This window comes from Ochlerotatus camptorhynchus, unplaced genomic scaffold (genome assembly GCF_037179485.1).
Source record: "Ochlerotatus camptorhynchus isolate MF236.1 unplaced genomic scaffold, CSIRO-AGI_Acam_v1.1 ptg000232l, whole genome shotgun sequence".
NCBI classification, from domain to species: Eukaryota; Metazoa; Arthropoda; class Insecta; order Diptera; family Culicidae; genus Ochlerotatus; species Ochlerotatus camptorhynchus.
Genome location: NW_027040722.1, coordinates 7607525 through 7623662, shown reverse-complemented (window position 1 = coordinate 7623662; position 16138 = coordinate 7607525). Strand labels below are relative to the sequence as shown.

General features: G+C 37.7%; 1 protein-coding gene across 3 annotated transcripts in view; it reads left to right on the top strand.

Annotated features, from left to right (window-relative positions):
* The first annotated feature begins 1778 nt into the window (after positions 1–1778).
* The window catches only part of Gyc88E (Guanylyl cyclase at 88E), a 205189-nt gene continuing 190829 nt past the window's right edge, over positions 1779–16138 (top strand). For all 3 annotated transcript variants that reach the window (XM_065225647.1, XM_065225646.1, XM_065225645.1), the window contains exon 1: positions 1779–2267. The gene's annotated coding sequence lies outside the window, so the exon portion shown is untranslated. The remainder of the gene's footprint in view (positions 2268–16138) is intronic.

The following is a 16138-nucleotide window of genomic DNA, read 5'->3' as shown; positions in this document are numbered from 1 at the left end:
AAGTACTCCGAGACTGAAAAGTTCGTTACTCGACGAAAAGTACGTTTGATTGAATTCTATTTCGCGCAAATTGACGCTCGTATATGTCAGTCTTATTCTTCTTCTTCTTCTTCGCATTTCAAGCTTATTGCATATCGCATATTAGCTTATTGCGAGCTCTCAACTTAGTGTTCTAGATGCACTTCCAAAGTTATTAATTGAGAGCTTTCGATGCCTGTACCATTTTTGCATTGGTATAATTGTGTGGCAAGTCCAATCATACTTTTATGCCCAGGGAAGTCGAGACATTTTCCAACCCGAAAAATTCCTAGACCGGACCGGGAATTGAACCCAGCCACCTCCAGCATGGTCTTGCTTTGTAGCTGCGCCTTTACCGACTGAGCTAAGGGAGGCGGGGGGCCTGCATTATGAGCTCAAAGCATCTAAATTTACATGAATTTTTCAAAGTTTGTAGCATTTCTACCCAACTGGCTATCCTTCGTTTCTTTCAATCAACCAACGCCTCCATAAATGGCTGTCTCCAAGGAGACGCATGGTGCTTCATAGCAAACGATCCCCTATGGACAAGTGATGACTTTCACACTGTGCATGGAGTCAAAGCCCCATCCCATCACTGGTAGGTTTCTATTTGCATACATTGAGAAGTAAACAGAATCAGATAATATTCATGTTTATAGGAATTTCCGTTATCAAGGAAACGGCGACGTTATGCACTGGGTGACAAATCCACCATTTCTGATTCCGATTCCTTCTGAAGAAGTGTGCTAAATCGGAAAATTTTCAGCGCAATTACCGATATCGAGGCAGCAACTTCTTATCATTTGTTGTCGTTCTGGGGGAAATGGAAAAACCAAACCGAATTGATTCTGATGGTAATGGTAAATTCTGCATACCAACATGACCCATACCATGGTGCCAAGTAGCGGGTGAGTACGCCAGAATTTCGCGAGAGTGATTTTGCAAACGTGAGAACAAAATAAATTGTCAACAGAACGCGTCACTTCCACACCTTAAACGTCCTCACCACACACAGTGAGCGCTCGATTGGCATCATATCGTGCCAACATATCGACACTCTCCGCCAAGCGGCTGCAATGATGCTAATAAGAGTGGCGTGGCGGTCGGTCTGATGCGGGGGTGTTCTCCCAATTAGCGAAAAGAGCGCATTCTCGTGGACGGCGGACTTTGGACGAGATGAGCGAGAGCGAGAGAGAATCGTCGTCGTCGTTGATTTCGAAAAAAAAAAACTGTTTACACTGTGGGACTGCTGGGCCTGTGTGCATTGCCAACAGTGTATGTGCCATTATTCGATTACTTTTAATGAATTCGCGTATTACCCTGCGGAGAGTGAGACGAGACGGGACGGAAGCCGGTGATGTAGCACGCGACACTTTGGTCTAACGCTTTGTACTTCGTGGGTTGGGATGGATGGTTTAAAACGGACCACTGGTTAAAATGGTCCCAGGCTGTTTTTCATAGTTTTTCGACTGTCATTTTGTGAATCTAACGAGCAGCATTGCTAGTTCAGTACATGAACTAGCATTCTGATCCATTTAATGCCAGAATTAGTACTGGGTAAGCAACGAAAATCCGCGTGGACCCAGTTTTCCCCAGGGGTGCATTATGGACTGTTCTCCCCTACTTACTTCCGAACTTGGATGATGAGGGGGTTGTGACTAAAGGAGGGGGTGGTCAGTATGCTTCTTCTGGAAGATGACACTTTCGGGGCACTTTGGGTGGCAGTCGACGTTGGTCTCCCGAGCGGTTTGGTTGCAAGTTCCCCCAAGTGAATAGGTAATTGGCACCCAGGCAGTGTGGTTAATAGTGGTAGATTCTATTCTTTATTGATTCCTGCTGATGCTTTCTTGGACAGAGTTGATTGATTTCTGGTCCTTTCCGGTACTAATTGGGTGATTGATGCTCTGTGGGTGATCGGTGGATAGTGGTAGTATACAGTCCAGAGCGAAGAGTTAATCATTTTCGGATGATTTCTAGCGTCTAAGTGAATCGTTTTAGTGCATTTCAGGTCAAGAATTATAAAAAAGTAATCGAACTGTGAACGGAAAGGTGTGATTTAAAAGTGATCGATTAGCATACGAATGCAATATATAATAATTACGAACGAGTGTTTGATTCGTGCAATTTGAAACAGATACCATTAGAAAATACGGTTTTGTGGAACTTAATTGGTCGAGGTAGTCAGTGAATATGAATTAGCAGCCAGCCGGGCAGTGCAGCGAAGGATTTAGCGAACGAATTGAACTTTGGTAAGTAATTGAAAATAATTGAGCATTTTTTAAGCTTTGCACTGAGTATAAAATTGGATAAAAGAACTTGCCATTCGCACCCTTTTCTAAACTGTTATATTTTTTTTATTTTGAAGTGGGTATTTACAACACTTTCTCTATCCATTTCATGAAATGTGGATAACTGGTGGTAATTTTTTTTAGTCTGGGTCTTCGACAATTATTCCATGTTTCAGACATTTAAATCTAATAATTTGATTTAAATCCAGTATGTTAATTGTTTTACAATTTTTAAACATGTGACATTCAGAATTTTGGCAGAGTTCTCGATATTTTATGTTTAAGTTCGTCATTTTGAATTTTTCGGTTAGGCTCTGAATCTTGAATTATTTTTCCATATCAAGAATATGGAATTTTGCATTCGAAAAAAAAGACATGAAAAAATAATTCGGTATCTTGAAATTTTTCCAAATTTGAAAACTTGTAATTTGGTCAAATTGTCAAAGTCTTGATAATTTGTCTGATTCCCTGAGGATATTTTTTTCGAAGCTGAGGATATTTTTTTCCAGAAGAAGCTTAACTTTTTTGTTTCTTTTCTGTCACTTAGTTGGTCACTTAGTGACGAGCGATTATGAGCGTCACTTGTTCGTCACTTCGTGACTGTCAAGTGACTGCTGTATTTTTTAGTTACCTGGGGGACGAGTCGTGTCAATGGTGATATTCCGGCAAGAAAGACTGATAACTGTCCATAAATGCAAAGAAGAAAAGGTATCAGTCGTCTAGAACCAGGTGATACTGGAAATCCACAGCAGCAGGCATCTATGGGTAGTGCTGATTAATATTTTAACAAAACCAACCCACCACCTGGTTCTAAATACTGAGTGTCCACCGGAAGGATATCCGGTGACCCGCACCTAACTTAATCTTGATTATTATGTAATTTTGATCAAAGTAGGCCTTGATTATTCTCTTCAACTATATGGAATGAAGTAAACTGGAGATGTTTGATGTATTAGCTAGTCATTGGCTCCGAGTTATCATCAGATGACCCGCCGAAAGATATGGAACATTCGTAAAATTGATTGCTACGTTAATTTGATCAAAGTATGCATACATTTGTTTCGATACTATATGGAATGTAGTAAAATTGTGATTTTTGATATATTAGCTGGTCTTTGGATCTGAGTGGTCATCAGATGGCCCATCGGAAGATCCGGAATATCCGTAAAATTAATTGCTACGTAAATTTCATCAAAGTATGCCTTGATTTGTGTCTGAAACTATATGAAATGTAGTTAGATGGTGATTTTCGATATATAAGCTGGTCATTGGCTCCGAATGGTCTCCAGTTGGTCCGCCGGAAGATCTGAAACATCCTTTAAAATGATTGCTTCGTAAATTTGATCAATATAGGTCATGATTTTTATCTGCAACTGTATGAAATGTAGTAAAATGGTGATGTTTGATATTTTAACTGGTAATTGGATCTAAGTGATCATCAAATGAGCTACCGAAAGATCTGGAACATCCGTAACATTTGTTGCTACGTAAATTTGATCAAAGTATGCATAGATTTGTTCCAATACTATATGGAATGTAGCAAAATTGTGACTTTTGATATATTAGCTGGACATCGGCTCCGAATGGTTACCAAAAGGCCTATCTGAAGTTCCAGAACATAAGTAAAATTGATTGCTACGTAAATTTCATAAAAATAGGCAATTACTTTTCTCTGAAACTATATGGAATGTAGTAAATTGGGATTGTTGTAACATAAATGTTGGTAATTGGTTCAAAGTGGTCACCATAGACCCGCCGGAAGACCGGGGAGGTCCGTAAAATTGATTGCTCTGTATGCATTGCTATATTCACAGGGGTCTGCCTAGTCAGTAAAGGACAGTATAACCAAACTGGAAGCAGCTGGATCGATTTCCAGTCTGCTCGAGGAAATATTTTGGGTTGGAAATTACCTGGGTTATGATTGAGCGTGCCACATAATATACAATTTTATGCATTGGTTGGCTTAGTAACCTCTCAATTAATATTTGTGGAAGTGCATCTATAACAATAAGTTCAGAGCCGTTCCTAAGTTACTTTCAGTTATTTTAAGCCACACATATATGCATCGCCGTTATCAAATGGATATTGGTATTACATACACACTTGAAAATATTCTTTTCAATCCTGGCATGTATTTAGTTTAATTTTGATATTAAATTTGTAAGGAATAATTGGACAGCTCTTTCAACTGCACACCGTTACCGTTGGTTGATTTTTTTTTTGATTCCCTTGTACTTTTTATTTTCGTCTCCGGGAATTTTCTTAACGATCATCACTCCATTCTTATATCGCCTGTGTACTCTATTTTGCTGATTTAACTTTTATTTTATTGTCTCCATGGTATAGGAATAGATATAGATGTATACATTATTAGCAATACTGTGATATAACCACAATGGGATGGTTCAACGGATGTGAAATGAGAAACCATTTAAACTTAACACGTTTTAAAGTATTTCAATGCAACAGTCAATTTTTTGACTAATAATTACTTCACTGCAGCCATATAACAAAATTGTGAGTTGTGATATAAATGCTTATCATAAACTCATTCACAGAATCATGAACATATAACATTAATTGCTTTCTATGTTTGGTTGAAGAATGTAGTGATTTTATTCTGCAACAATATTGAATGTAACAAAACGGTGCTTTTGAGAAATAAGATGGTAATAGACTCTGAGGGATCCTCCGGTAGACCTTAAACATCCGTAAAACGGATTGCACTGGGCAATCCACTGGAGAACACGGAGCATCTGTTAAATTGATAATATTGTGTATTTGGTCCTAAAATGCAAGGCATTTTTCACTAGAATATTACCAAATACAACAACGCAAAATTGATAGGTTCGTGTATATTATATTATTTCTACAACATTATAGGATGAACCAAATGGCAATTTTCCTGAAATCAAACCATAAGTTTCAAACGGGTTTCGGATGGTTATCTAGAAGATCAATAATACCCATACAATGGATTGCATCGTAGATTTGGCCTAAAGTTATTTTTCTCTGAAGCTGAAGACGATGATCGAAGGGGTTAGGTCTTAATAATTTGCCACACTTGTTAGTTCTTTTTTTTTTTTCCTTGATTTGTTTTCCATCGATCTTGTTTTCCGTGCTGAGCACCTATGCTACCGACGCCAGGGAGGCAGCTCCCACACCTGGACCCTGCCTATCGACCCATCAAACTCATGAACCGGGGACTAACGACTTTACTTCCCATCCGAAGGAAGGCGTGATCAGAGATTTTATGCCTCAGAACATCCCGGCGGCGCCGACTGGGATTGAACCCAGGCCAGCTGGGGTGAGAGGTAATCACGCTTACCACTATACCACCGGCGCCGCTATTGTTAGTTCTTTATAGATCATTTTACGAAACGACAGGATCTTCTTTAACAGACAGATTTTGATACTATTGATGTTACTTCGTACAGCATTTACACAGCAAAAAAAAAAATTATTTTAATATCACATCAAAGTGGATGCACTTCACTCGTGTCAAAAATATGGTGTAATATTACTTGCCAAATTGGACAAATTAATCATTAATACAGTGCATGAACTGACATTACGCTGCTTTTACTGCATTTGTTTATTTTTGTGGCTATAAAAATTACATGAGATTTTCGACATGACTGAAGCGCATCCTCTTGGATGTAATATTAAAATTTATTTTTGCTGTGTAGGTAGCTGCCTCTTGTCAAAGCTCACTTATGCGTTGAAGAAATAGCTGATCAGAAACGTCTCGTAAAATTCTCCATACACTGTTTGCTTTCGTATCACAGTGACGGTTTCATTGGGTTAGTTTTGTAACGTTTCATGATGATGATGATGATGATGATGATGATGGTCCCACCTCAAACCCCTACAAAGGTTTGAGCTGGATGATTTATCTTTCAGATAATTACATATGACATTTTAACCAGGTTTTCAAAAACAAAATCGCACTGGTTACAGTTACAGATATAAATTTCCTCTAGAGTTTACAGTTGCTTCATAGCGATATAAATGTGGAAAAGCTTAGGCGTCCACCTCTTAGTTCGCCTTTTTGTCCACCTAAAATATTCATAAGTATTACAAGCAATAAAGAGTTAATGCATAATCAACGAAGCATCCTATTACACTAGCAACCCCTCAATCTGATACTATCATAGTTTTCAGCAATGTCAGGAATGCTCACGAACCCCCAACATTTGCCAGAAAACTTACTACTAACTCAAGGTATCTTCCGAATAAGCTTCAAAATTGCATTTTTTTTTTGTCAAATTTTAAATGCAGTCCTCTATATCCATAATACACGCGCGAGGCTCAAATTATTAATCTACTACTATTAAATCAAATATTAAAAATCCATCATCACCATCGTGGCGAACAGAAATAGTTTTTGCAGTGCTACAATAATTATTAAAAAAAAGTCGTTATGACAACTATTCATATAAAATAATTCGTTAGAGATAACTTCGTCAAGATTCATAATTTGTCAATTCATAAAAAAAATCACTGGATAACTGTTCAAAAGACAGTTTTAACGTGTGAAATGCAGTGTTTTTAAATTCTGTAAGTATTGCTGAACGTGTGATATGTCAAGGCATCGAATTGAAAACATTTATTCCTTTAAAATATAATGAATTCTGTGAAGCACAAGTTAAGAAATGTGGTGTTCTTATTTCATCCGCGTTTCTAGTATTATATCTATGAAAGTCACTTCCTCTCTCAATTCGATCACACAAATATCGAGGCAGCAAACCGTTAACTACTTTAAAAGCTACAAGGGACAGCTCTATGGGGCTGTACGCAATGGTGACGTAGGACTACGTGATCTTATATTATAAATGTTATTTGTTAACTGCAGCAGGAGATTGTGTTTTGTGTAGGAATAGGAATTTAGTATGACTCACAGCGACTCACGAAGAGCAACTGATTCCGATCAATAGCGGTGCAGCTTCTTCCTTCTGCTGCTGCTGATGCCGACGACCAGACACAACCACACACGGTGATTGGAACTGAATCCGATCAGCGGTTGTGGGCACCCTTGATAGCTAGCTACTTACGGGAAGCCTTTCGTTGTGTACGGGAGAATATCACCACTCACCACGCGGTGATTGAATAAACACCGTTTGGTGAGACCGGATGGAATTCAACTTCGAAATCTGTGCTAGAGAAATCGCTTTTCGCAGGCAATCGGTGATAATTTTAACTATCGCAGCAACAGTTGCACATTCGTGCAATTTTCAATAGTAACATTTTGAAAAAATGATAGTCTTAAATTTGCGTAGTAATATTTCTGATCGATTGGTGATAAAATTATTGAAATTGGTCCTGGGGCAGCTGAGTTATTAACGTTCAAAATCTTTCATAATTTTGTTTCATGTTCCATTTTCCCATATAAAAATCACAGACTTAGTCCTACGTCAAAAATGAACACCATAGTCTAATATACAATTCTTTGCTTCAGCGACAACCATTGTAAGGCAGCTAAGTTGAGGAAGTGAATCTATTACATCTCAAAATCAAACGCATTATTTATTTAGAAATAAAATGGAAGGGCAAAAGTCTAGATGAGGAGAGATGATTGATTTGTATAGCTGTACTTTACTAGAAATAGTCAAATCGTTTTTCAGTCGACGTAGAATTCCATACTTCTTGGCAATTTTCTTGATGACATTGTCAATGTGAGAGTTGATCTTAAGTTTGTCATCAATAATCACGCCAAGATATTGAATCTCGCGAACGCGATCAATAGTTTCATCATCAATTACAACAGAGACGTTCTCATTTAAGCGATTCCGCGAAATTTCCATAAATTTAGTTTTACTTGTATTTAATTTCAACTGCTTATACTTCAACCATCTACTTGGAGAACGCAAATCTTTATTCAAGTGTAAAACGGCATCATCTAAATCCTTAGCTGCAAAAAGATTAATGTCGCCAAATCGTAAAACCCGTCGCAAGTCATTAATATACATAATAAATAACAGGGGCCCTAATACACTTCCCTGGAGCACTCATTCCCCACGGGACTGAAAACAGAATCATTAAAAACAGTCCGTTGAGTTCTGTCAGACAAATAGCTTTCAAACCATTTAGCAGTACTCGTAATTCCAAAGCGCTTGATTGATCTCAACAATAAGGGCCTAGAAATTGTTTCAAAAGCGCGTTTCAGATCCAAAAAATAGCAACAATCGTATCTTTACTCTCCAAGTTATTTTTCCACTTCGCTAATACCACATTCAACGCGGTTTCACAAGAATGACCTTCCCGATATCCCGATTGTTCTGGTATCAACAAACTATTACTATATAATTACTTTAACAACAAGTTATAAATTTTTTTCTAATAAGTGCAACATGTTGATGGGATGAAACTCTTCGGCTTTAATCATTCCAGCAACTTTTTGAATAGGAACTACTAAGGATTCCTTCCAAATTTGTGGCAGAAGTCCAGTTTGCAATGATTCATTAATAAGGTCCAGCAAGATATGGCCAATGACATGAAAGCAATCTTGAATAACTCTAGCATTAACATTATCTTTTCCAGCCGATTTTCCCAATGAAAAACAAATAACTCTAAGTTCATCCAATGTAATTGGGTGAAAACCTTCAAATCTACAATTATTATTAACTGACTGTTTTATTTCGTCAGGTTCATCGATCAGTTCAATGGATTGATTAACCAATGAAACACTATCTACAAAATAATCATCAAACTTAGCTGCAATTACTTGTTCTGACTGTTCTAATGTACCATTAAAAATTATGGACCGTCGTTTGCAATTACTAGGTTTTAATAAAGATTTCAAAAATTTCCATAACTCTTTGCTGTTGTTTTGATACTGCTCAATCTTTCTCTGGACATATTCACAATGTTTTTTTTTTAATCGGTTATTGATGATTATCACTATTTGTACCATTTGTTCCACTGACGTTTTATACGCAAAAGATCCCAATTGTACCAGCCGTTCGAGTTTTTCAAAATAAACAATCTTTTGCTCAACTAATTTATTGGTACCCGTTTTCAAACCGTTAGTTAGAAAAGCTAGATTCACCTAAATTACGGGTGGCGAATTGAAAATCCATGCTTCTCTCAACAAGATTCGAAACAGTCAGTTTCGAATAGTTCCTCCAGCACTAACATTTTACGAAATCCTCATTATTATTGATATTATCTAAGACATTAATCACTAAGGTCTCATGATCGGTTATTTTCAAATCATTATCTGTTACTGAACAAATAAAATCTAAATTGGAGTAAACGTGATCAATTGCAGTTCTACTTTGCCTGGAAATATGCATACACTCATCTACCGTTTGTTTTAAATTGAAAAAAAAAATCAACTAATCGCTCCAAATGTTTCAAATTATAGTTATCGCGCCAATTAATATTAAAATCATCTATTCTTGTGCCCAAATTATCCACATTTGAAGCATCTCAACACATTAAAGGGCACACGAAATTATTGCAACCAGGGATGTAAACCGTTGACATTTTTTACTACACTCGCTTCGTTGTCGTGCGCGACAGTCTGTTTGTATTCGTACTCTCATACTCTACCGTTGTCTCTCTCACACAACACAAACGGTAGAACAACATTCGAGCAAAAAGAAAATGTTCAAATAACTATCATATGACATTTAGATAGAGCTGGAATTAGGGCCTAAGAGATTTTGTAAACAATGACTTCTCTTGATGATTTCTAGAAATTCAAGGCTCGCCTACGCAAACCAACATCTTCATCGGGTAGGAAAAGACTTCCCCTATCGGATGGTTAGGTTGGACTGCGTGGACGTGTCTTGAATTCCTAGAAATCATCGATAGAAGTCCTTGTTTACAAAAGCTGTTACGATCTAATTCCAGCTCTATCTAGACATGTGTGATTTCGTTATAATTCCTCAATTTGGTGTAAATTAAACCATGTCTGATCAGAAATGTTATAATTAGGACATAGTTGCTTGTTATTTTCAGAATTCACACAAGCACAACATCAGCACCTCTTATTATGAGAAAAACTAAAATACATACAATCGTGACGGTCTTCGGCGACTGTGTCGTATGACAGAGCCTGTCGTATGACATTTTAAATTGGTACTGTCATTTGATAGCTTGTTTTGCAAGTGTCGGAAGCAAAGGCAGTCGATTATCACAGAAAATCTGTTGACTACGGTGACCGCTTACAAGACTGATTGCAACACTTATAACTGGGTGTATCTTTATTCCTACTTGGCGGAAATTAACCAAACTTTTCAAAGTTTCTCTTTGAAGTGTATTGTTTACATCCCGTCAATTGGTTTATTGTCTGCTTCGATGCGGCTAAGATGGAAGTGAGTCAAGTGAGGACGTGTGAAAAAATGTTGTACGCTCACATGGAAAATCCGGAGCTGTCCCATCGTGCTTTAGGATGCATATCAACAATTCAACCGCATCAAGAGTTATAAACAGGTTCAAGGAACGGTTGACATTGGATCACAAGCACAGAGCAGGAAGGAAACTGGAAGCAGCATGTAGGAAGACGGAGGGAACGGAGAAGGGTAATTTCACCCGAAATCCCAACATTTCAACAAGTGATGTTGCCAAAAAGGTCGGTGTTTTGCACAGTTACGTGCAGAAGGTCAAGGCAAGAGCTGGATTGAATGCATTCAAGGTTCAAAACTTCCCAAACTGCGGTGAACGCCTACACGCCTTGTGTGTGTGTGCTAGCAATGGGCGATCTTGGATCGAAACACAAAAGATCGATAATTTTGGTTCGATTAATCGATTTTTTGAATCGATCCCAAACACGACAAAAATTGACTGGATCGATCCTTTTCATTCGATTTTTGTTTCGATCCAAAAAGAAAATTTCAGTGCATTTGCAATTTAATATTGATTTTTTTATTACCTTCGCCTTTGCACATCATTTGCCTTGAACATGGATTCTGCCAGACAACTAGTGTGACAGTTCAGTAGGCAAGAGCGAGAAAGTGAAAGTTTGGGGCTCCAGAGATGATTATAGACTTTTTTGACGTTTAATTGTCATTCTATATTTAGCACACATGGATGAACGGACGAAATCTCTTGCATCAGCCTGTTTTCCCACGTTCTGTCGATCCTTCTCAAGCATGAGAGAAAATCCGTAGTAAATATCCCCATGTCGAGACTATTTATCAAGAATGGTAACAAGTGTTCCGTCAGAGAGTCTATTGTCTGAAACTGGTGAAACAACACAGAATCGATATCGGCTCAATGCAAAACGCATGGCTCAATTAGCTTTCTTGGGGTCCCCTTCGGATGAATTTTGGGAAATCTGAATTAAGTACTTAGGGGCCTTATAGCCTAGTCAGTAAAGGCACGGTATTTCCAAGCCGGAGGCGGCGGGTTCGATTCCCGATCCGGTCGAAGGAATCTTTCGGGTGGGAAATTTTCTCGACTTCCCTGGGCATGCCACACAATATACAAATTCATGCATTGGTAATTGGCAGTCCGCATCGTGCTCTCTTGCCGTGCGGATCTTTTTGCTTTTTGCTGAAGGAAGTGTTACTACTACCTAAAGCTACAACAAATTTAAACAGCACTTTTCAGTGCTCAACCTGTAAAAATTTTCTACCTTGTTCAACTCTTATTCCTCTTCGATCCTTGTTTGGACCCTACCCGAGGTAATCCTTCTTGGATATCGATTTGGAAAATTCCTCTTCGATCCTTCAGATTCTTATAGTAATCTGCTTGGAAGTCGATTTGGATAAAAAATTACTGCCGCCATGGCGCCTAAACGCAAAAGAAAGGGGCAAACTCTTGACCCCCCTTCTGATGAAATTAATTTGAGTAATCAATTTGATTTGCTCACGGATGATGAGAATGATCCATCATCCAGGAAAAATTCTAGTAAACTTTCCCGGCTTAATGCCAAGAAGGAAAAGTTTCCCCCTATTGTGATAACCACTACCGATTTCCATGCTCTTCGCATGGAACTTTTGAATTTCGTGAAAGTTAAGTTTTCACTACAAATTGGACGTCGGGGTGAATGCCGTGTATTGGCTGAAACCTTGCACGGATTTAAATGTCTTCTCAAGTATCTTACTGAGAAGAAGCACAAATTTTTTACTTACGACACCAAAACTGAACGTGTGTTCAAGGTTGTCATGAAAGGACTGCCCAGTGGTGAATCCCTGGATCAGATCAAAGATGAACTGGCAAAATTACTTGGAGTTGTGCCACTCCAAGTAATCAAAATGAAAATGAAATCCCGTCCTGGCGATTCGCGCAACGGGATTTCTAATGATTTTTATTTAGTTCACTTCAAGTCTAGTGAACTGAACAACCTTAAGGCCTTAGGAAAAGCTAGCCTTATGCTCCATGTCCGAGTGAAGTGGGAACACTTCAGGAAGACTGGAGGAAATTTCCAAAACCTCACCCAGTGCCGTAAGTGCCAGGGATGGGGTCACGGAACTAAAAATTGCTACATGCCAGCTAAATGCATGAATTGTGGTGATTCCTCTCACGCAAAGGACGACTGTCCTGTGAAGGAAGATCCTAAGAAATTTAAATGTTCAAATTGTGGTAAAAACCACAAATCCAATTTTTGGGAATGTAAGACTCGCAAAGCGATCCTACAATCTCGTTCTAACCGTCAGGTAGGAAACGCTCCACGTTTCCGACCAGGTACAAATTCCTCTGCTGTTAACAACGGTCAGCGAGGAACAAATTCTACATTCGTACCCGTAGGTACAAATATCTCCCCTGCTTCAAATGTTTCATCTGTACCTACTCCCCTCGCTGCTAACAATGTTCAGCGAGTTAATGGAGCTACCTATGCTGCTATTGCAACGGGTAGAAATCAAAATACTAACCAACGTTCTAACGGAAATTTTGACAATTTTGACTTAGGAAGCATTACTGCCCCCAAAATGGAATTTTTACAGAATTCATTAATTGACATGATTTCTGATATGCTTAAATCTAACTCCATGTTTGATGCTATTCAAACTGGAGTAAAATTTGCAAATAATATTGTCATGACTTTAAAATTCAGTAATGGATTTTAAAGCATTGAATATTGTAAATTGGAATGCTCGATCTCTTAAAGATAATGAAGACGAGCTATTTAACTTTTTGAGAGTTCATAACGTGCATATTGCCGTTATAACTGAAACGTTCCTTAAACCTGCCCATAAGGTTAAGAAGGACGCAAATTACTTGATTTATAGAAATGATCGTCTTGATGGACCCTGTGGTGGCGTTGCCATCATTATTCATAGACGAATAAAACATAAAATTCTTTCTTCATTTGAAACCAAAGTTTTTGAAACTTTGGGAGTTTCTGTTGAAACAAAATTTGGACAACTTACGTTTATAGCTGCCTATTTGCCATTCCAATGCGTAGGCCAGCAAAAGAATTTTCTCAAGGGTGACCTCCAGAAACTTACCCGTCATAGGTCTAAATTCTTCATTATTGGTGATTTCAATGCAAAACACCGCTCATGGAATAATGCTCAAAGCAATTGATTGTTCTGCAGGTTATTACACTATTCAATATCCAAACAGCCCAACATGGTTTTCTTCTGCAAGAAATCCCTCCACTATTGATTTGGTCTTAACTGATTCATGTCAACTTTGTAGCCAATTGGTTACCCATGCTGACTTCGGTTCTGATCACCTTCCAGTAACTTTTGAAATATCCCAAGAAATAATTTGTAATCCCAACAGCTCTACTTTCAATTACCATAGAGCTGATTGGGAGCAGTATCGAACATTTATGGAATATAACTTCGAACCAAACATTCCTTTGCAAACCAAAGATAAAAAATAATTATGCTCTTGAATCTCTGACTACTTCTATAGTTGAAGCAAGAGCTGCCTCAGTACCAAAATGCGAGGTTAAATTCGATTCAATTATAATAGACGATGATCTTCAGCTCTTGATCCGTCTTAAAAATGTCCGTAGGAGACAATATCAAAGAACACGCGATCCTGCCATGAAAGTTATCTGGCGGGATTTGCAAAAACAAATTAAAAAGCGATTCTCTGCCCTGAGGAACAAAACTTTTGAAAATAATATTTCTAAATTAGACCCGAGTTCCAAACCCTTTTGGAAACTCACAAAATTTTTGAAAAAACCTCAAAAGCCTATTCCAGCGCTTAAAGAAGGTGGTAAAATTTTGATCACAAATTTGGAAAAAGCTCAGAAACTTGCTAAGCAATTCGAGAGTTCCCATAATTTCAGTTTGGGTCTTACTAGTCCTATTGAGAATCAGGTTGCTCGGGATTTTCTGAATATTTTCTCTCGGGAAAATATTTTTGATGATTCCTGGACGAAGTAAGGTCTATAACTAAAAAAATTCAAAATATGAAAGCTCCAGGTGATGATGGAATTTTCTATATCCTCATCAAAAAACTCCCAGAGAGTACCTTGTCTTTCTTGGTAAAATTATTTAACAGATGTTTCCATTTGGCATACTTTCCTGATAAATGGAAAAATGCAAAAGTTGTTCCAATTTTGAAGCCGGATAAAAATCCAGCTGAAGCTTCTAGCTATCGTCCAATAAGTTTGCTTTCTTCAATAAGTAAACTTTTTGAAAAGATAATTTTGAATAGAATGATGCTTCACATCAATACGAACTCAATTTTTGCAGATGAGCAGTTTGGATTTCGCCATGGGCATTCAACTACTCATCAACTCTTAAGAGTTACCAATTTAATTCGTTCAAACAAATCTGAAGCCCACTCAATTGGAGTTGCTCTTCTAGACATAGAAAAAGCATTCGACAGTGTTTGGCATGAAGGTTTGATTGCTTAATTGAAAAAGTTTAATTTTCCACTTTATATTATGAAATTAGTTCAAAATTATTTAACTGACAGAACTCTTCAAGTAAATTATCAAAATTCCAAATCTAATCGACTACCTGTTATGGCAGGAGTTCCTCAGGGTAGCATTCTTGGGCCTATATTGTATAACATTTTCACTTCGGACCTCCCTGATTTGCCTCAGGGTTGCCACAAATCTTTGTTCGCTGATGACACAGGCATTTCCGCTAAAGGAAGAAGTCTTCGTGTTATTTGCAGCAGACTTCAGAAAAGTTTAGATATTTTCTCTTCTTATTTACAAAAATGGAAGATTTCTCTCAACGCTTCCAAAACTCAACTTATAATATTTCCACATAAGCCCAGGGCTTCCTTTTTGAAACCTAGTAGTAGTCACATAGTCACTATGAACGGAGTTCCAATTTCCTGGTCAAACCAAGTGAAATATCTTGGATTAATACTTGACCATAAATTAACTTTTAAAGATCACATTGAGGGCATTCAAGCCAAATGTAACAAATATATAAAATGTTTGTATCCTCTTATTAACAGGAAATCCAAACTTTGCCTGACGAATAAACTTCTAATATTTAAACAAGTTTTTAGACCGGCCATGCTTTACGCTGTGCCAATATGGTCTAGTTGTTGCACTACCAGGAAAAAAGCACTTCAAAGGATTCAGAACAAAATTCTGAAGATGATTTTGAAGTTGCCTCCCTGGTACAGTACTACCGAAGTACATAGAATTTCGAATGTTGAGACTTTAGCACAAATGTCCAACGAAATAATTAATAATTTCCGGCAAAAATCGTTACAATCCTCAATTGCAACGATTAATTCCCTTTATACTTAGATAAGATTTAGTTTTAGTTATTTAGTTTTAAGATATCAATTGTTATACTGACATGCAGGTTAAAAAACCTGTTTAAAATACTGAATTGCCAAGACATGAACAATGTAAAAACACTTAGATATATATCATAACAATTAAGGCTGGTACGTTACTGCAGTAACTGGAGCACCTAGGTAAAAATGAAATGTAATTTATTTTGAATTTG